At 37.5% G+C, this 23,276-nt stretch overlaps 1 long non-coding RNA gene across 2 annotated transcripts in view; it reads left to right on the forward strand.

The window, feature by feature from the left end:
* Nucleotides 1–23,276, forward strand: part of LOC131903730 (uncharacterized) — an 89,075-nt gene that overhangs the window by 22,767 nt on the left and 43,032 nt on the right. Inside the window, exons 4-5 of one of the 2 annotated variants that reach the window (XR_009377576.1) lie at nt 8,072–8,226; nt 19,814–20,393. This is a non-coding gene — a long non-coding RNA (uncharacterized LOC131903730). Of the gene's footprint in view, nt 1–8,071; nt 8,227–19,813; nt 20,394–23,276 lie in introns of those variants that run through there. The other variant, XR_009377577.1, reaches the window with a different exon arrangement.

Genomic DNA, 23,276 nt, shown 5'->3' on the forward strand with positions numbered 1-23,276 from the left:
GGGGCTAGGAGGACATGGTTGTGTTTCTCATATGTTGGGAATGATCTGCCTCCTTACTCCAGTGGCAACTGCATGCTTCCTGTGATCAGTGATAAGACATGAAGAGGAGAGCTTCATCAGGATAATCCCGGCATGACTGTCTTTTTTTTTTTTTTTTTTTTTTTTTTTGAGGGACAAGATGGCATGCCTCCTTGGTGAATGAGATCTGTCCCTTAAATCTAGGAACATCCCCCAAACAGCTGATTGACAGTAGAATATTCTGTGGTAAGGGTTGTAAGCGGCTTGTAGCCATAGTTGCATGGCCTATGTTATAGACAATAAAACACGAAATTGAAGCTTAGCAATATATCCCAAAAGAGCTTTCCCATATACAGGAGCAATTACAATGAAAACCCATTGTCTAGATTCTGTTCTCCAAGGGGAAAGGATGAGGATAAGATGGGAACATGAGCTTGTCATTTTGAATACCTAACAGGATACAAAGGAAAAAGTACAAATTCAATCTATGCTAAAGAACCCATACTAGTTTTCAAAACTTTGGATCCCTTGAGAAGAATAAGACTATTGAAAGAAAAAAAAAATGAAGCACAAGTGAGAGATGATAGTTCCCAGGGTCCTTTACTATAAAGGAAGAAAAAAGTCCACGATTCCGCATGCAGAGAAGGTCTTAATGTTCAACACAGAAAACTATTGCAATCAGTATCTAAACCACTTGAATGAAGAAATACTTTTAAATAAGGATGAAAGAGCCTCTCACAGCCTGACTCCTGATAACCGGAGATCTGGAGACCTCTGGAGTTAGTCTGAGTGCTGTGGAAAAAAGAGAACCTGAATAATATCCTTACCCTTTCCTCCTTGAGACAGGGCCTCCATTCTCTGAAACAGCACAGTGGAAATCAGCCCCTGAAGAACGGTCTCATATAAGCTATTAGGGACATTTAGTTATCACTGTCTTAGATTCCTGTGAATATCCAGGACTAAAAGACAATAGGAGAAAGACCATATTAGTGAGAGAATTGGGCATATGAGATGGTGCATGATGTGCAGTTCATTGGGACAGATGGGACTGTGTTCAAAGCAGATTTTTTTTTTAAAGTAGTGCACTCTGATATGGGAACTTAGTGACTTTGCTCTGCCTCGTGGCAGGATGTGATCTCTATAAGAAAGGAGAGACTGTGGTTCATTTTTATAGTTCAGACTAACAGGGAAAGTGGGTTCATAAAATGCTAAAGCAATCAAGATGGTATTAAAAAAAGATAAAACGGGCAATAGTGGTTGCCCATATCACTTTTTAAAAAATGTAGCAAGACTGTGTCAAACCAGAGTTCCTAGGGGGAAAACACTGACAAAGACAAATGCTTCACTAGTTAGCTTCTGGAAGGTTTCTAAGCCTGGAGAATGGTTCAAAAAAGACATAAATGATGAAATGATGTAAGTGAGAATTTCAGCTGATCTCAGAATTAAGCTGCTTTTCAACTAGGGTATATTTCTTCCTGAAATAATTATGTCGGGGGTTCAAGTCACTTCCCAGATTGGGGCAATTTCCAAATCAGGTATAGACAATAGAAAGATATGAACCATGCTGCTAGTCTGGAGCCTCTCAGAAGCAGAGACCTGTGTCCGACAACATGTTGAGCACACTAGAGAATGGTACTGCGCTTTTGTCAACCTCATCTTTGTTGAATAGCACAATTCATCACCAATTAGACTATCAAGAGAAGTACACAGTGGTGCCCAGGCAGCAGCCGCATCCCAGAATGAAGTAGTCAGGTGGTTCATGGAAACCCACTGTAGACGGTGGAGAGACAGATGCAGTAGTGTCTCCTATCCATGCTGCTGCACCCAAGGTTCATCTTTTGTTGAAACAAGTGATCAGGGTTTTGTTGTTGTTATCCTATTAGACCTTGATGCTGTTTCTTCTTACTGTCCTTTAACTGCCTAAATCCTACCTAAATGTGCTTAATGTGTATAGCTCTTGGCCTCCAGAGATCCTGCCACCTTTTTCTTAAAGGGTTTATTAGATCAATGATAACTCTTGCGTGTTTTATGACCTTAAAAAATCATTTATTATTATCTTCTCTCCCTCTTCCTCTCCCTCTCCATCCCTCCCTCTCTCCCTCCTCCCCATCTCTCCTCTCTCTCTCTCTCTCTCTCTCTCTCTCTCTCTCTCTCTCTCTCTCTCTCCCCCCCCCGTGTGTGTGTGTGTGTGTGTGTGTGTGTGTGTGTGTGTGTGTGTGTGTGTGCCATGTGTATGCAGGTGCCCATGGTGACCAGAATACCATGTCAGATCCCATGAAAATAGAGTTGCTGGCTGCTATGAGCTATCTGATGGATGCTAGGAACAGAACTCTGGTAATTCAGGTGCTCTTGACCACTGAGCCATCTCTCCAGCTCCATATTACTGCTTTTGAGAGTCATTTGGAAGGACAATAAAAATAGCAGCTAATGAAAAAGAAGACAATCTGCGTGAGTGGCAAAGGCACTCCAAAGAGCTAGGAAGTTGTTGAATGAAAATTCCAGTGACAGGAGTGGGCTATCTCCTTACAAGTTGTTGATCAGAAGACAGGTCATAAAGGTTTGCCAAATGATAGACACTATTGCCACTGCTATTAATGGCATTCCACATATAGATGATAAGTACCTATTGATGAAGACCCCACATGCTTCAGCTACAAGATGTGAAGAAATTACTCCCTACCAACTGTTTTTCACAGTGTCATAAGCACTGCGGAATGTTAGGGTAGAATTATTACATACACATCTACTCTACTATGTACTCTGTGTGCTAGCTACATTACCAACATATCAGGCAAGATTTGACTACTGGGACAAATAATGACACAAACAGTATAGGTGAAACAAATTGTTTCCCTATTGAATTTAGAGATGAAACTTATATCTTATACTACAAGACAGTCCAAAAGCCTGTAATTATTGGGGAAGAAGATATGGGCCCAGTGGAGAAGCAACTGCTATTTTTTTTTGTTGTTAAATAGATGTGATGTGACTTCAGAATTTCCTTCTAAACATTTGTGTTTGTACAGATAAAGGCTTTCAGCCTCTATCAATCATGGAAGAAAATGTCTTTTAATAATGCACAATGGTTATTACAGGAAATCATAACCAATCAAATTACTAAGAATAGTTGGCCATATCTACTCAGTCATAAATTGAGAAAATCAGATGTCTGTTTTAAGCCTCCAAGTTTCAGGAGACACTGCAGTGGTGGTGAAGAGAGAATGTAAAAACTGGGGTAGAGTGTTGGGTGGCTATCTCCTCTAAATTAAAATAGCCCCTTCTGAAAGGAGAGAGAAAAGCTAATGTGGGATTTATAAAGCTTACAAGGCTTAGTGTAGCAGACTGGATACTATAGTACAGTAGTATATTTTGTATAGTATTGTAGTAAATTACAAAAAGTAAGCAGGGTCTAGATTAGATATGACAAAAAAGTATGTTTTTCTGCCGTAACTGGATTCTAGTAGAAAGAAAATCCAGCTCTCCGGGGTTTTGTCATGGCATCCTTTGATGACTATCAGAGCTATGGGATCTTCTTCCTGGGATTCAGAGCACTCTCAAAAGTCTATGTCAACCAGAGGCACACTAAAAAAGAAAAGAAGGCAATGGGATTTCCAGGCAATAGAAATGTACTATAATTTTGTTCAGACAAATTGTATAAATATCCATTCAAGTTTTTATACTGACATTGTCATACTTATTAACTAAATTCTTAAATCTGTCATCTAAAATCCCTCAATATGCTTTATAAACCAGGAACAAAAAGTGGAATGCTTAACACTATGCTCATATTTTCAATAAGAAATAATCTCTCAAATAGTTTTAATATCATACAATGCCATTTAACTCTACAGTAATATTACAATCTTGATGAAAATATTTTTTAGTTAAAAAGGTTTATACTTAATAAGAATCAATGAATTTCTTGTAAGTCCTTGATGATTGGAAAACATTTTGAGAAACAAGCCCAATAAGGTAATATGTAACTTATGGTTCATTAGTAAACAATTTTCTTCAGGTATGGTAGAAAAACAAATCTATAAAATGTATATAACTATTTTTAAATATAAAATCTCATTCACAAATATATAATTAGGTAGATTATCTTAAGGACCAAGTATTTATTATGAAAGTGTTTTACTTATCAACCAGATATGTTATCGTATCTGTCACTGTACTGTTATTTTTACAATGGTACATATGTACTATATTGTTGCTAGGATTGAAATAGATTCTGTTGTTAGGAAAAGCTCTCAGAGTAGTTAAAGATTGATGCATTTTAATTGATGATATCTTTATTTCTGCTGTGGTATAGTCTATATATTACAACAGAAAACAATGTTAAAAACAAAGAGATCTGGAATTTAATTTCTGTTCATCTACCTACCATCTGCATCATATTAATCAAGCTACTATGATGGACCTCTTCAATGGTCAATCAACAATTTACTAGACTTTCTTCATCATTACCAACTGGCAGATACCTTTGAGCTTTGCTAGCCTGCCAAGATTTCCTTTCATTTCTTTACTTGATCCATTACTAGTTTCTGGCTCCAGACTTGAGTTATGACTCTTTCCAGGCAGACCAGTGCCAATTAAGCCACAAGTGAAATGCTGGAGGGTTACAGATGTTGCATCCTAGTCATTAATATGGATGCCTTGATCTCATTCTGTCAATATGCTCTGCCAGACTTGGGCATCACACTTATAAGTCACCATTCTGACTCCTCTATTGCCTCTTCCTCTCAGTTGACATGGAGAACAGATATGCTTCACTGGGGCTTTTGGCTGTCAGTCTTTACAAAACCTACAACACACTATTTCATCATAATCAGCCAGTGGTTCAAAAGGCACACTTCTGAAATGTGGTCTTTGGTAGAGCATTCTCACAGAGACTCTTTAAAAGTTTCAAATGTAATTATAAAACAAACATTAGTACCTCTCTGGTTAATGTACTGAAGATTTCATTACAACATAAGTGCGTTTTCTTTAAGACGTATACTATTGATGAATCTCCCACAGATGCTCTTGTATTTGTACTCAATTTTCTGCTTTAATTTCTTTTATTTATCAGTATTTCTATATTGAGTGTTTTTCTTGGATATGTGTAAGTGCACCATGTGTGTGCAGAGCTAGTAGAAGTCAGAAGTGGGCATCAGATCCCCTGAAACTAGAGTTACAAATAGTTGTGAGTGTTAGAAACATGTGGGTATTAGGAGCTGAAATTGTGTTCTCTGGAAGAGCAGCAAGTACTCTTAACCTCTGAGCCATCTCTAGCCCTGTCTTTAAAAAAAAAATAGTGGCTTTACTAAGATATAATTTATTAATGAAGTTAAAGATTCAATTGTTTTTATTCATAAAATTATGTAATTTTACCATATTTAATTCCAGAACATTTCATCAACTTAAAAGAAACCCATATCTACCTGTAGTTACTTCCCATTTATATTACTATTTTCATCTCTGTGGAAAATACCTGGCAGATAAAATTTAAAGAAGGAAGGAAGGAAATGGTTTTTTTGTTTGTTTGTTTTGTTTTTAATATATACTTTTCACAGTTCCCTGTTGTAGAATATTATTTCAAGGTGTGTTACTTTTGCTTATGCTCCGGAACGTTTGTTTAATGATCCAAAGATGTATTTGATTAGATAAAATTCACCTGCAGTCAGGAGGCTGAGTCAGCAACTAGCTGACAGGAAATGGTAGGGAGGAGCCAGGTGAGAACAGGTTTATAAGGAGGAACGAGGAGAAGCATGGGTGTTTTTTGGAGGATGTGAGCAAGGAGAAGAGGTGAGCTACTTGCTATTCAGCCTCTCTGAAGAGCCAAATTCCACTTTAACCTTTGATTTTTGAGTTCTTTAGAGAAACAGACGTTTAGTTAAATTCCCTTCATAGCTCTGTGAGAGTTGGAGCTGGAGGAGCAGTTTCCCTACAGCTAGTGCCCTTGCAGCCTAACCACTGCTGGTAGCAGCGGAGTTGGAGTTGCAGTTTCTGATTCTCAGACAGCAGTGGCTTAAACGGCAGCAAGCATTTTAAAACGGACAACAACAACAATTGATGCCCAACATGGTGTACCAATTTGTTGTTTTGGGTATGTTACTTTTGCGGAGGGGGGGGGGCATCCTGCTCCCAAATAAATTACACACAAAAAAAAGAGGCTTATAATTAATTATAAATTCTTGGCCTTATTTTGGATTGTTGCTAGCATTACTTAAATTATCCCATCTATCTTTTGCCTCTGAGCTTTTCCCTTTCTATTCTTGTATACCTTTATTTGTTTCTTGGTCCATGGCTTGCTGTGTAGCTGGGTGGCTAGTTCCTGGAGTCCTCCTCCTTCTCTGGTTGCCCCTTCTCAATCCTCCATCACTCTTTTTCCTCCTTGATTTCTCCTATATACACTCTCTGCCTGCCAGCCCTGTCTATCCTTTCTTTCTCCTGCCTTACTATTGGCCAGTTCTTAATTAAACCATCAGGTGTTTTACATAGGCACAGTAACACAGCTTCACAGATTTAAACAAATGCAATATAAACAAAAGTAACATACCTTAAAATAACATTCTACTACAGTTCTGCATCTTTTACCTTTCTCCAGAAAACCTAGACAGTATTACCTTCTGGCTTTTCACATAGGTTAGCCGATGGGAACCTTCAAAGTCAGAATACCTGAAAGCAAAGATAAACTGTACCTTGGCCCTCTAAAGATCAAGAATAGGCAGAGGCTACATTCATCTGCTGGGGAAGCCTTTTCTTAGCATCACCTCCCTCTAGATTATGTAAACTACCCGCCTCATTTTTCTTTTTGGTTCTTATTGTTTCCCTTTTTCTATCAACAATTGTGTAAATGATTCTCCTCCATTATTTCCATTGAATGTGTGTTTAACAGAATGTTTTATATACTTTAATAATGTTTATGACTTAATTTTATAAAAAGTAAAGGGTATTTGCAATGAAAGAATAAGTGCATGATATTTTTCACCATATTCCATTTCTTCCAGAAAGATTTTCAAACGTCTTATTCAGTAAGTTTTGTAAATTCTTTTTTAAACTATGAGGGCTATTAAGATCTTGGGAGCCAGCTTCTTTGAAGCAACATCAAGACTTCATCATTTGCACATCTTTTATTTTCTCCTTTTTCATGTAACTGATGTGTAGCATAGGAGACTTCTAGGAAATCAGATTAGCAGTCACCTGAGACTTTCAAAGAAAACATCTAGGCCTTTGCTTGTTAATGTGTAAGACTGGATTCCTCTTTGTGAAGTGCTTCAGTATTTGTCAAGAAAAGTTTTCCCTACAAGTCAACACCAAATTTAATCTTTACAGACACTACTAGTTTTGCTATATCATTTTACTTATAGGATTAATCTGTAACATTAGGCTTTCTTGAAGAGTATTCTGACAGACTTTGAATTCATAATGTTCTAAGACACTGTCATGTGAATTCTATGTCAGGGCTATGAGTTAAGTTCCAAGACTGGCTCTCCTTTCTCCTTGAACAAAACTCTAATCTTTTTATATAACTTCTTCCATCAACATCGTCCTAGCTCATGTTGGGTGCATTGTGGGATATTTGATCACACTGTGTAAAGATGTCTCTGTTTTACCTCACCTGCCTAAGGCACCTTCTGATTGGTTTAATAAAGAGCTGAATGGTCAATAGTTAGGCAGCTGAGGCTAGATGGGACATCCAGGGAGAGAAAGGAACACCCAGGAAGAATCAAAGAGGTAGAGTTTGGACAGCAATAATTGGAGGAAGTTGGACATACAGTATGGAGGAGAGGTAAAGAGCCACATGGCAGAATGTGCATTAACATAAATGGGTTAATTTAAGTTATAAGAGCTAGTTGGGAACAAACCTAAGCTAAGGCCAAGCTCGTATACTTAATAAGAAATCTCTGTGTCATTATTTGGGAGCTGATGGTCCAAAGAAAGTCTGACTACAATTGGCACCCGATGGGGAGGCTGGTATATCCAAGCATAGGGCCTGTGAGCAGCTGGCAGGCTACCTAGTGGGAGATTAGATGTATTTTACCTTAAAGGTTTATGATTTTTTTTTTAGAAAAAAAAAAAAGGACAAGACACCAATGAATATGAGGATTCCAGCCTCTCAGAATGCCTCTGTTGAAGTTTCCTCAAAAGTCTTCATCTAGAACAACTTCAAAATGGCTAGCTGAAATGGTGCAGCCTCACAGACTACTCCAGCCAGGACTTCAGGTAAGCCCTGTACTTTGCCATTACACAGAGACTGGACAACAAGTGATGCAGATGTCTCTCCCAGGACTTGACCATTATATCAATTTTCTCAGAGGCTCCTAAAGATACCATTACCCCCAAACAAGAGGAAGTAATTTTAAGAACACAACACCCACATTCCCAAGAGGTGAAGTGAGTGGTTTTTGGTCATTTGGTGTGTTATGGATATTTGTCATTGTTTAGGATGGTTAGTTGCAAGTTTTTATTGGTCATGGTTGGGAAGGAAACTAAACAAAGGAGATTGGATAAAGGGATTTCTTTCTTTATCTCTTTTTCTCTTCTCTATCCTACCTTCTATCCTATCCAGTGAAGACAAAAGAGGGAGGGGGATATAGGAATGATAGGATAAAGGGGCAGATAATTGAATCTACTAAAACACAACTACTAGTCTTAAATATTTTACATTGCTATGGATTATTATATATTAATACAAATGTAATGTTATTTTTGCTATAACATATTGTATATGTTTCTACTCTTTTTTAAGGTATTGTACCTATGCAGCTAATTTTAATATGTAAAGTAAAGTTCTAGTTCTTGAAAGCTATTATTACAAACTGTTTAGGATAATTAAGAAATGCAGATCAGTAGTTAGTCATCTGTAACAATCAATCTTGTAGTCATGTTAGGTATACTTTCAAGGTTAAACAGAGATATATTTTAGATAGATAGGTGGTCTTAAAACACTTCAGAGATCAACAGAATATGACATCTAAAATTTTTTAATAACATAAGGCTGTTTGTGATAGTGAGACATCTGCTACTGGTAGCACCAATCTATTTCAGAGAAGATAATGGGCATTGAAGGACCTTTATCTGTAATATGCTTTAAATGCGGCAAAGCTAGTCACTGGGCAAGAAATATTTCTTGCCTGGACTGCCATCAGTATGCTGGCCAAATTGGACAAGGGACACAAAGGGAGTCAACTGCTGATTTTTGCCAAGACAAGGTAGGACAGTCCTTCAAAATTCCTGTTTCACAAAAAAGGCTGTAACATACTCTAATCCTGTAGGCTGAAAATGTGTGCCCCAATATTGCAGGGGAACCTTGGATCACTGACCAAGCAGCCAGCAGTCTCTGTTATTTCTATGATTTTGGAAGTTGTTTGTCCTGCATTTCTTGTTTACTCAGTTAATATTTTATCCTTCTCAGGTCTCTGATGGGGTTGAAGACTACATAGTTATAGTTTTACAGTTTTCTTTGTTGCCAAATTTAGAAAAGAAACTTACAAAAGAGATATAAAGATTATAAATGTTGAGAGATAGAAAAGCTTAAGTTTTTTATCTAAGAAAATGTTTTTAAGGTCTAAAAATATATTTTTAGTTTGGTAACACAAGTTATGATAGAAAGTGATTTAGGCATAAAACTCTTGACTTACCAAGATAGGATAATAGAGTATATTCTCTAAGGTTACCAAATACAAATGGATGGGACATTGTGAATACAATTCTTACCTGATTGCTTTTATTGTATATTGTATATTGTAATATTGTATATTACACCATTACACCATTAGAGTGAAAACATTTCCTTTTTATTTGATGACTCTGTGAAGATGTCTCTGTTTTATGTCACCTGCCCAAAGCGCCTTCTGATTGGTTTAATAAAGAGCTGAATGCCCAGTAACTAGCTAGAGTGGATAGGTGGTACTTCCATGAAGAGAAAGGAACTCAAGGGAAAAATCTGAGATGTGGGATATTTTCCATCCTGACATGGAGAAAGTGGGGCATATGGTATTGAGGAGTAGTAGGTAACAAGTCATGTGGCAGAAGGTAAATGAATATAAATGGGTTAAATTAGGTTTTAAGAGCGAGTAGAGAGCAAGGCTAAGCTAAAGTCGAGCTTTTATACTTAGTAAAAAGTCTCTGTGTCATTATTTGAGAGCTGGCAGTCCAAAGAAAGTTTGACTACAGAGTGATGACCCTGTTTGTGGGAAGAAGTGAACAAATGTTCCCAAACATCCTGTAGGCAGGAAAGACTGTAGGTCAAAAGTTATGTTGCTGGGTTGGTATCCCAATCCCTCCACTGGAAGTCTTGCCTGGTTACAAGAGATGGCCAGTTTAGGCTATTTATCCCCTATTGTTAGGAGTCTTAGTTAAGGTCATCCCTGTAAATTCATGGGAATTTCCCTTGCATCAAGTTTCTACCTGACCCCAAAATGCCCACGCTTACCAGTCATCTCTTTTAGTACTCTCCCCTTTTATTCTCCCCCAGCCTGATCCCTCATGTACCTCAGCCTCATCTCAACATTCCTTCTGTCCACCCATGAGATCTCTCCTATTTCACCTTCCTAGGGAGATCCATGCATTCCCCCACAAGCCCTTTTTGTTACTAGCCTCTATGGGTCTTTGGATTGCACATGATTATCCTTTACTTTACAACTAATATCTACTTATAAGTGAATACATATTCTTTTTTCCATTGTACAATTTTAGCTTCTTATTCAAAAATCCATATGTGTGTAGATTTATATCTATTTAGGTCTTTGATTTGATTCCATTGATTAATATGTCTGTTTTTATGCCAATACTACAAATTCTATATTACTATAGCTCTGTAGTAGAGCAAGAAATCAAGAATGGGAGATCTTTCCATCTTCTGCAATTTATTTCTTCAAAGACTTGAAGTTCTTGTGATACAGTTATTTTACTTGCTTGGTTAGAATTACACCAAGATATTATTACATTAATTGTGGCTATTATGAGGCATGTTGTTTCTCTGATTTCTTTCTTAGTCATTTATATATAGGAGTGTGTGTGTGTGTGTGTGTGTGTGTGTGTGTGTGTGTGTGTACTGATTTTCTTTATATCTAATCTTGTATCAAACCATTTCACTGAAGGTCTTTATCAACTGTTGCAGTTCCTGGTAGAAATTTTTTGTTGCTTATGTATGCTATATAATCATCTGCCAATAGCAATACTTTGGTATCTTATTTCCAATTTTCATCCCCTTGATATCCTTTGTTAAATACCTAGGGCCATATGGTTTTAGTGTAGAATTTTACTAGACTTTCAAAAAAGAGCTAATACCAATACTCTTCAAATCATTTCACAAAATAGAAACAGAAAGAACATTGCCAAATTCATTTTTTAATTTTATTTATTTATTTTATTTACTATTTTTAAATATACTTTGGGGTTTTTTGCAGTTTTCATTTTTTATTAAGAACAAAATTTTATTCATTTTACACACCAATCAAAGATCACCCAGTTCTTTCCTCCAACCCCCAGCCTCCTTCCCTAACCCATCGCCCATTTCCCCCACACAAAAAGGCAAGGCCTCCTATGGGGAGGCACATTCAGTAGAGGTAAGTTCAAGCCCTTCTCCCTGCCTCAAGGCTGTATGAGGTGTTCCATCATAGGTAGTGGGCTCCAAAAAGCCCCCTCATGCACCAGGGATGGATTCTGATTCTACCACCAGGGAGGCCCCAAGCAGATCAAGCTACACAATTGTCTCACCTTGCAGAAGGCCTAGTCCAGTCCTATGCAGGCTCCACAGACACTGATCCAACTTTCATGAGTTCCCATTAGTTTGGTTTGGTTGTCTCTGCAGGTTTCCACATCATGATCCTGATGCACTTGCTCATAGAATCCCTTCTCTCTCTCTCTCTCTCTCTCCTACTGGACTTCTGGAGCTCTGACTGGTATTTGGCTGTGAATCGCTGCATCTGCCTCCATCAATCATTGGAGAAAAGTTCTATGATGAGAGGTCGGGTATTCACCAATCTGCTCATTGGGGCAAGCCAGTTCAGTTCAGGTACCCTCTCTACTATTTTTAGTAGTCCAAGCTGGGGTCATCCTTGGGGATTCCTGGCGACTTCCCTAGTACCAGGTTTCTCTCTCCCCATGATATCTTCCTCTGTCATGGTATCTCTCTCATTGCTTTCCCACTCCATCCCTGTTCCAGCTCAACCATCCCATTTCCTTATGTTCTCATCCCCCATCCCCTATCCTCCATTGCCCAGGGTGATCCATGCATCCCTCTTTGGATCTTCCTTGTCAGCTAGCTTCTCTGGAGTTGTCGATTGTTGTCTGGTTATCCTTTGCTTTACATCTAGTATCCACTTATGAGTTGATACATACCATGTTTGTCCTTCTGGGTCTGGATTATATCACTCAGGATAATATTTTCTAGTTCCATCCATTTGCCTGCAAATTTCATGATGTCATTGTTTTACTCTTCTGAGTAGTAATCCATTGTGTATACGTACCACATTTTTTTTAATCCATTCTTCAGTTGAGGGGCATCTTGGTTGTTTCCAGGTTCTGGCTATCACGAATAATGGCTGCTATGAACATAGTTGAGCATGTGCCTCTGTGGTATAATTGAGCATTCCTTGGGTATATGCCCAAGAGTGGTATAGCTGGGACTTGAAGTAGATTGATTCCCCATTTTCTGAGAAACCACTACACTGATTTCCAAAGTGGCTGTACAAGTTTGCACACCCACCAACAGTGGAGAAGAGTCCCCCTTGCTCCACATCCTCTCCAACATAAGCTCTCTGCAGTACTTTTGATCTTAGCCATTCTGACTTGTGTAAGATGGTATCTCAGAGTCATTTTGATTTACATCTCCCTGATGAGTAAGGATGCTGAGCAATTCCTTAAATGTCTTCCGGCTATTTGCAATTCTTTCTTTTAGAATTCTCTGTTTAGCTCTATAGTCCATTTTTTTAATTGGATTGTTTGTTATTTTAATGTCTAGTTTCTTAAATTCTTTATATATTTGGGAGATCAGCCCTCTGTCAGATGTGGGGTTGGTGAAAATCTTTTCTCATTTAGTAGGCTGTCGTTTTGTTTTATTTACTGCGTCCTTTGCCTTAAAGAAGCTCCTCAGTTTCAAGAGGTCCCACTTATTAATTTTTGCTGTCAGTGTCTGTGCTACTGGTGCTATGTTAAGGAAGTGGTCTCCTGTGTCAATGTGTTCAAGTCTACTTCCTACTTTCTTTTCTATCAGATTCAGTGTAACTGGTTTTATATTGAAGTATTTGATCCACTTAGACTTGAGTTTTGTGAATGGTGATAAATATGGATCTATTTGCAATCTTCTACATGTTGACATCCATTTATGCCGGTATAATTTGTTGAAGATGCTTTTTTTTTTCTATTGTACAATTTTGGCTTTTTCGTCAAAAATCAGGTGTTCATAGGTGTGTGGGTTAATGTTAGGTTCTTCAATTCGATTCCATTGGTCCACATGTCAGTTTTTATGCCAATACTAAGCCGTTTTTGTTAATATAGCTCTTTAGTAGAGTTTGAGGTCAGGGATGGTGATGCCTCCAGATGTGGCTTTGTTATACGGGATTTCTTTAGCTCTCTTGGGTTTTCTGTTTTTCCAAATGAAGTTGAATATTGTTCTTTCCAAGTCTGTGATGAATTGTGTTGGGATTTTGATGGGGATTGCATTGAATCTGTAGATTGCTTTGGTATGATTGCCATTTTTACTATGTTAAAATGGCATGAGCTATCCATGAGCATGGGAGATCTTTCTATTTTCTGATATCTTCTTCAATTTCTTTCTTCAGGGACTTAAAGTTCTTGTCATACATGTCCTTTGCTTGTTTAGTTAGTTATCTGAAGGTATTTTATATTATTTGTGGCTATAATAAAGGGTGATGTTTCTCTGATTTCTTTCTCAGTTCATTTATCATTTATATATAGGAGGGATGCTAATTTATTTTAGTTAATCTTGTATCCAGCCACATTACTAAAGGTGTTTATCATTTATAAGGCCACAGTCACCCTGATACCTCAGCCACACAAATACTCAACAAAGAAAGTGGATTACAGACTAATTTTCCTTGTGAATATTGATGCAAAAATACTCAATAAAATACCAGCAAACTGAATCCAAGAACACATCAAAAAGATCATCTACAATGATGAAGGGGGCTTCATCCCAGAGATGCAGGGATAGTTCAACATATGAGAATCTATCAATATAATCCACCATATAAAAAAACTGAAAGAAAAAAGCCACATGATCATCTCACTAGATGCTGAAAATGCCTTTGACAAAACTCAACACCCCTTGAAGATAAAAGTCTTGGAGAGATCAGGGACACAAGGGATATACCTAAACATAATAAAGACAATATACAGCAAGCCAGTAGCCATCATTAAAAGAAATGGAAAGAATCTCAAAGCAATTCCACTAAAATCAGGAACAAGAAAAGGCTGTCCATTCTCCTCATATCTATTTAACATTGTACTTGAATTTCTAGCTAGAATTTGCTTAATTTTAATGAGCTTCCCTCCAGGATGGAATGTTTCAGATAGATACACTGCATTCACTCTGAGAATAATAATAGGTGTTATTATAACTGTGGTATAAAATAACTTAAGCCACATCTTCATCATATTTTCTTTGTCAGACTGAGTAATATTGTGCAAAGCTCTGTGTAACCACAAGAACCGTATACTAGGGCATTATGCTGGTGAATAAATGCATAGACTAAACGGCCCTCCTGCTTTTCAATAATTTCCTTTTCATGTAACTAAGCAAGAAACAAACCTTTTTGTTGTTGTTGTTGTTGTTGTTGTTTTAGCTAATATCACTTTTCATCTGTTTGTGAGAAAAGAGCCTAACTTCACTTACAGAAAAGATATGATCAAATCAATTTTCCCCTTGGACTTTTTTATGAATTGTTTTATTATTGCTATAGTGTAATCATTTGATCCTAAGTTCTATAAATACCAAATACCACATTTGTATGGCCTGATTCATAGAAGCTTTCAAAAGTAAGTTTGTTTCACTAATACATTTAATAATTAAATTGACCACAAAAATTGTATTCACTCTGCTAGGCTCTTAGAGCAAGCAAATCTCATACATATTCCTGCCCCTTAGGTTTTGCTGACTAGTAGAAGAGAGACTTTAATAAAATAATCATGTACATAAATACATATTTATAAATGTAAATAATGCTTTTGGAAAATGAATACAAAGCACTGTAAATGAAGAACTTTGCTTAGTCTGGAAGGGGGATTTTTTTTCTAAAGCAATATTCGGGCTGAACTCAGTAGTAGGAGTTGGATTAACTTGGGAAAACCAAGGTGGAACTTTTTATTCCAAGCAATGTAAACACTATGCAAAGACATTGTACTATTCAGACCAGAACTTATGGTGGTAAGTGTATGTATGTATGTATGTATATATATGTGTGTATGTGTACATGTATGCTATATATATATATATATATATATGTATATATGTGCATACATATAGGATGTGATATGAACAATTCAATAATAGCTATTGTACACTGGAGAGGACAATAATTTGGTATTTTCTCACTTCACAAGGCTGAAAGCCCCAGTTGTCCTCATCTGACGATAAAGACCTGGAGGAAAATGTCTGGAGAGCTACTAATCTTTAGTCTACTTTGGAAGCCTGAAATATTTAGCTCTAATATTGGCAAAAGATTTATGCAGCAACAAGATGGATGAAATTAGCAGTAATAGTGAGGGCAAGCAATCAAAAAGCTGTTTCCTTTCTTCCCTGTCCTTTCATCTGAGATTCTAACAAAAGATGCCACCTACATCTATAGTTAGTCTTCCTGATTCAAATAGGCCTATCAAAAAAAAATCCCTTAGAGGAGTTCCAACAACTTGTAACTATCTGATTCTAGATGAAGTCAATTGACAACCAAGTTTTGCTACCACAAACATAGTAGACAAGTTAACTTGTCTACATAACAATGGAAGATATTGGCAGACCACTGGATCTGAAGCACAGTAAGCTGTGGAGTATTAGATAAAGTCAAAAAAAACTGGGATGAAGAGCAAACAAGACTTCACAACCATCTTCTCCTTTATCATTCACTTCTTTGGTAATAATGACCTGGTTTCTACATTATATAAATATTGACTTTTTCCAGAAACTGCCATTGATTTCATCATCATTATTAGACACCTCATCCTTGTAGCTCCTTCACATCCATTGGAAAACTCAATGATAATCTTTCATGCATCTTTGATAATATAGCATATTGTGTTTTCTGAACACTGGCACAGCAATAACTATAGTACATCCTGCTTTTCCAGAGCCTTCACATTACAAGAAGTGAAATCGATTTTTTCTTTTCTTGTGAGAGTTGAGCCTTATGGTACCTTATGTAGTATGTAGCAAAAGTGATGCTATGTGTCTTTCAATGTTTTTTTTTTTTTTTTTTTTTTTTTTTTTTTTTTCAGAAAAGGCCATGCAGGGTCTATCTAGCGCACTCTCTTGTGATGATTTTTTTCACAATACAGCTTTTATGTTATGTCATGTTGTGTCATGTTGCATCATGTCATATTTCATCCTACATAGATAGGGTTTCTACCAGCATTCATTACAACTGTCATGTATTTGAAAGAGCAAACCTATAAAAGACTCAACCTTTGTATTTTAAGTTGGTCAATTAAATAAAGACAAGTGATTTCCAATGAGTCTTTCCTAAACTGCAGACATGTGGGTAGAATAAATGTCATTGTTTTCTTTGCCTAGATTTTTAAATATAAATAGATAACCAGAACAAATAAATAATCTGATAGTGTACTCTTTCTGTGTCTCTGTCACTTACTGTCTGTATCTCTCTTTCTCTCTGTGTGTATGTGTCCCTGTGTGTATTTATTTTTCTCATAGTTTTCTAGGATAATGCTATAGTAACTTGGCTTTTTCAGATTAGGTTTCCTTAATTCAAATCCTGACTACTTCTGCCTATGTAAAAGAGTATGTGTTTCTACGTCCATGTATACTTGTGTGTGTGTGTGGTGGGGGACATGCATGTACAAAGTTCTAGTCTATACTGTGGCAAAGTCCTCACACTGTTCTTAAGATTTGACCATTTTACTTGATAAGTTTGTATGTATTTGCTTGTTTCCTTTAACTTAGTTTTCACGTTCATTTCATTCTGAAATTTTCTAAGGGTTTTTATTATCTTTGACGAAGTATCAAAAGGGAAGTTGAGTTAATTGAATTGGATACTTTTAGAAAGCGGTCAGCATTGCTTTCTTCTCTCCAGCACATGTGATTCCCATCGCTCAGTAGTTTTCTAAAAAGTGAGTGTGCCCCTTAATAGAGAACTTACTTGTAAACTGAGAAAAGATTAAAAAAAAAAAAACCCTGAAACTAATGAGAATATGACAAAGCATGAAGAAAAGTTACTTTTTGATCAATTTTTTTTTATTTTGGGCAAAGAAAAGATCATTTTACAAGAAGCAAAATTTGGGAAGTATGAAGATAAAACATAATTGATTATTTTGTTTTTACTACTTAAAACAGCTGAGTTAAACTTGTTTATTTTTGAACTTTCAGTGATTGGGAATTTGTTCTAGGCTTTATCCACTAATCTTTCACATGGCTGAAAAGATATTAACACTTATAGAAAAAGTTTTAATGGATAGTTAAGTTTTAATATTGGAGTAATCTCGGTGAGGGCAATCTATGCTAATGATTAGTAGTTACCTGGCAGAGATGCCAAAATAAAGAGCAATGCAAAGCAGAGTGTGCTTACATACACTTAATATTGTCAAATGTTGGCTGTGAGTCAACTTCTTACACTAGTCTGATAATTGCTCGTATAATGAATTACTCACCTTATACTTGGTTCTGTTTTAAACTACTTATCTGGTTTAACTCTACTTTTATAACAATATATTGGTGATTTTAATTTCAATCTGCTTTTATCAAATGTAAACACACACACACACAGAAAGAAAGGTTGAAGATCTCTTTTTAGGCCTTCCTAATTACTTGGAGTTGAGAGCTGCGAGATGAACATTAACCATCTGTCTTTGCACCCCACTTGTCATCCTTGTGCCAAAGGACCACAGAGTGTGCAGTACAAGGGCAGCCTGTTAAGAACCACAGTTGTCTTAATCATCCAGGATATGGCACCAGTCCTTAGGGCCAACTTTCCCTCCTTATCCTTTTTGATTCCTAAACTAGGCTCAGTTAACATAGAAAAGTGATTGTTTCCCAAACCTGTTCTGTGTTTCTCTCCTGTCAGTGTTTGGCAAATTCTTACACACAGCAAGTTGCTGTTCTTTAAGTTTCCCAAACTCCTGTCAGCCACAGTTAAGGAACAGCTTTTTGGGGACATTTACTGGATCTAGCCTTGGTATAAATCTTTTTCCTCATGAAGCATTCTTGTCATCCCTCTTGTATTCATTTCAAGGGTTCTAGCCTAAGCTTCCTGAGAACAGGGCTTGTACATTTCCTGTCCCCACAGAACTGATATGAAGCTATAAGCAACTTAGCCACACCTGTTTGAATTGCACTGGGCTCATTATTCTCTGGCTGTTTCCAATGCCACAAAGATTCTAAGCAACCTTACAGGACTACTGTGTTCAGAAACCTGATTTAAACACATTAGCATAGTGTGATGTTTCAGGTATACAGTATGAGAAAACTGACCTCTGAAATTGTTTCATGTAATAAAAGATAAATGACAATGAGCTTTCCAATTATCCATAAATATGACCAAAGATAATGTTAGCAAAGGCCAAGCAGAGCCATTTAAGAAGCTGAAGGTTATGACGTTATCTGATTAATCTGAAGTGGTCTTGACATTCAGACAAAATAATTCAATCAGAAAGGAAAAAGATTATGTTTTATGTTTTGAGATTGAGTTCTTTTTCACTTTTCATCATAACTAGGCTTCTGTAATCAAACACATTCTTCAAAATAGAGATGTCACAGTATACTCCTTAAAATAGCATGATAAACATTCCTCTCACCACTAATATATCTATTTTGTGTGCTCTGAACCACAGACCAATACATCTCCATGGGAAATGCTTTATGACAAGGACATTTTCCCTCACTTGGTATTTAAATTCTCCCAACAACATCTAATTCTATAGGCGTGTAGGACTTACCTTAACAGTCATCAGTCTTGTACTTTTAGGATGTGAGAAATTTTAATCAGTCATCCCTGTTCACTGTGATCTGTTCCATTCAAGAATCTCTCTGTGTGCACCTCTCTGTCTCTTTCTCTTTCCTTCCCTCCTCCACTATCTCAACCTCAAAATCAAGGACCTTTTGTAATCAGAACCTGTATTATTCATTTGATTCCATTAAGATTTTCATTCATCCATGATATACAAGAAAGCTCCTAATTCACAAAACCTGAAACTATTTCCTGCTGCATTGACACAGAACCACTTATGCTAACATTTACAGAAACCAATTACCTATTATAAAGAAAATCACTCCCAAAGGCAAGAAAATACTTTGTGGCTCAACCCTCCCAGAGAAGGAGTGTTTGATTCTGTGTACTCTCCTGTTGTAAGAGCCAGGTAGAACAACTAGGGAGTGCTTTAGTTTAAGCACTGATACAAGATGGATGTAGCTTCCATGAATTTTCTCTGAAGTATTACCCTGCAGTGTATAACCACATATTTCAATCACTTTAGAGGTATTAGCCAATTCAATTCAAGCAACTTTAGTTTGCTTAATGGTGCTTAATAGTCAGACTTTTACAGAAAACCTTTTTAAGCAAAATGTTTCATCAGACAACAGTTTTACAATTCATTTTTTTTTCTGGTTGCTGGCATGTTTTAGAAATCTGACCACTTCAGACAGGCTTCAATACAATGAGAGGCTTTCGTATCCTTGGCTCAACAATGCGCCTAGAGAGCCTGCGAGCATAGCTGCACAGCATCTGCAGGATGACCAGCGCAGACACTCCACGTGGGAAAAGGCCTCCGACTGAGCCCAGCTTGCAACCTCTTCCTCAACCCAGTTTTCTTCCTTCAGCATCCCTCTGCCTCCTTGCCTCTGCTTCAAACCATCGATCATGGATGGCCCTTAACCTGACATTTGTCATCACCACAGGCACTCATAACTGATTGAAATTACTAGTCTAATATTTTACTTGCCTTTCTGAAGCTAATAACTCCACTGAATGCTTTTGCAATTTGACTATGGACCCATTTAATGGTATTGGGGTATCAAGATGTTTTGCTTCAGTCTTTAAAATGATTTCTTAAATTTTTTTATGGTAGACCTCATGTATGCTAAGGAATTACTCTACCAGCAACCTAAATAGCTGACTAGTCTTTCTAAATTTAAAATAAGGATGATGCTTCTTTTCATTAGCTATGATTGATGGTACAAGTTTTAATTTGTATTTCTGGAATTATTAAAGATGGATGGATATTCCCTTGCTCTATCCAAATAGAAGCAACCAATAGCTAAGGGGATCTCCCTTAATCCTAGTGACCTTGAAGTTCAAGACTAATGGGCTGGGCCTCCAACCCTGAAGCTTTTATCTCTTTTTTTTTTTTTTTTTTTTTTTTTTTTTTTTTTTTTTTTTTTGGTTTTTCGAGACAGGGTTTCTCTGTGTAGCTTTGCGCCTTTCCTGGAACTCGCTTTGGAGACCAGGCTGGCCTCGAACTCACAGAGATCCGCCTGGCTCTGCCTCCCGAGTGCTGGGATTAAAGGCGTGCGCCAAGCTTTTATCTCTTAAGGCCTAAACACAAGTTTCTGGCTTCAGGTTTCAACATCATAGTCTTCACACTCTAGGTGTTCAAGACAGAGGCCTGTTGCCCAGGATGCAAAGTGCCAACATCCAGCAGCCAGACTCACAGCTCTTGAACTTTGAACACTGGTGTGAGATCCTGGGGTTTTCATCCTCTGGTGGCTTTCTCAAACTCTTCTAGCTGCTGTGGCTCATGGTCCTAATAGACTTAGCTTCCACCTTTAGCTCTTCACAGCCTCTCCTGTTTCATAGTCTCAAGTTCCCTTATTATCTCTCTCCTTCTCTACACCCTTTGCCATTCTTCTTACTGCCTTGAAGATGCTTCCCTGGGTTACTTTCTGGTAGTTTCCAGCCATTTCACAGACTTACAGCTCTGAGGCCTGATTATCTGAGCCTTTGGAACTAAGTGATTCTTGGAGATCTCACTTGATGTTTCTTGATGTTTCATTTCTGAGCTTTGGGAATTGGGACTCTGAACTTCTCTGACTTCCCAACTATATCCAGCCTTTCACTGCCCTTGCCAAGGCTAGAAAGCCCAACTGTTGTCTACTTTTTAGCATTAAGCTCAGCAAGCTCCACTCATGACAATGACCACAAGGTCAAGTACCACTAAGGAGCTGCATCTAATGTAGCCTAACATTGCAACAGTGAGGAGTTGGCCCACAGGAAGTCCCACAGACTGAAATGAGAAGACTGACAGCAACTTGCACATATGGCTAAAAATGTGGTGTAGTAGACCTGTGCCACAATTATAACTCTACCAGCTGCAAAATAACTTATAGTTCTGCCTATCAGCCCTGACATAATGACCAATCCCAAGTGCAGCCTCTTTGTGTTTATTTTATTCTGTTCTGATTCAATGGTTAGTTTTGGACTTAACTTGGGGCTTTGGATTTAAACCCAGGACAGTGGACTGAAGCTCAATGGCTAAACATATCCAAAATATACTCCCTCCCACCCTACCACCCCACACACTTGACTTCAAGGTCCCAAGAAACAGAAACAATGAGCTCCTCTAAGAGGCACAATGATTGAAAGAGTTGCTAAGAAAGGTATTTTTCTTCCTCCTGACCTATGGGTGGACTTCTATTCATAGGTAGGTAGAAGCCATAGGCAAGCTCCTCTGGTGAAATGACATGAAGTCATGTAGAGGTTACCCAGACTTTGCTAAAGTGAAGTTACCCAATGCTGATGGAAGTGGAAGAAGTGAGTGAAATAAGCATTCTAAAGCAGATGCTACGGCATCAGCAGCTAGCAGCTAAGTTTACAGTGTTCCTTGAAGCTAGAGTAGGTTCCTTGAAGTATCTGTGATGTGTCAAAGCAGATAGATTCCAATAGTAGCCTATAGGCCAACTATCAAGAAATAGATTGCTTTGGCTAGTGTTCTGCTCCCAGTGTGGAGGAAATACATGTAGCAGGCTTTTTTGGACTGCCATCCCCCAAATCATGACATGGAGAATTATTATTAGTTATGAATGCTTGGCCTTAGTTTAGGCTTATCCCACTAGCTCTTATAACTTATATTAACCTGTTTCTCTTGATCTACATTTTTGCCTTGGGGCTTTTTACCTTTCTTTCATTCTGTATGCCCTACTTTCCCACTTCCTCTGTGTCTGGCTGGCTGGCATTTGCCCAGCTGGCTGGTCCTGGCTTCTCCCTCTCTTTGTCCCTTATTCTCTATCCAACCTAGATTCCTCTTCCCGCTATTCTCTCTGCCCACAGCCCCACCTATCCCTCCACTGCCTAGCTATTGACCATTCTGCTTTTTATTAGACCAATCAGGTACTTTAGGCAGATAAGGTAAAACAAATGCAATACATCTTTATATAATTAAACAAATGCATCATAAACAAATGTAACACATCTTTGCATAGTTAAACAAATATTCTACAAATATGACTGCAGAAAATTGGAACTGGGTCTGAAGATAAAGAAGCCTCAAACAACGTTCATTTTCTAGTTTACTATCAGACGTTTTATGCAGCAGCAAGACCAATGAAGGATCATTCAAGGAAGATATAGGATAAGAGATAAAAGCACTGCAGTAACCATGGGCAAAAACAAGGGAACAGGCAATCTCATTTGTAAAGAGAGATATAGCGCATGGAAGCAAAACCAATAATGGAAATGAAAGGCATATATAAAAAATAGTATCAAAATATTGAGTAAAGAGTTTGAAGAAGTCACTAGAAGGTGGACTGCCATCCCATATTCATGGATCAGCAGAAACAATTCAGTGAAAATAGCCATAGCACTAAAAGCAATCCACAGATGTGCTGCAATCACTTTTAAAATGCCAGTGATGTCATTCACAGAAACAGGCAGTGAATTATACAACTTATATAGAAACAAAAAGTGTTTCAGATGCACAAAGCAATCCTTCATAAAACAACAATGCTCTACTGTAATAGCTTCCAAATAGATCTCCAAATACACTACAGAGCCAAAGCACCAAGAGCAGTATGGTACTGGCACAAAGAAAGGCATGTATACCAAAGAAATAGAATAAAAAATATAAAAATGAACTCCACAACTACAGCAACC

This window comes from Peromyscus eremicus, chromosome 2 (genome assembly GCF_949786415.1).
Source record: "Peromyscus eremicus chromosome 2, PerEre_H2_v1, whole genome shotgun sequence".
NCBI lineage: Eukaryota > Metazoa > Chordata > Mammalia > Rodentia > Cricetidae > Peromyscus > Peromyscus eremicus.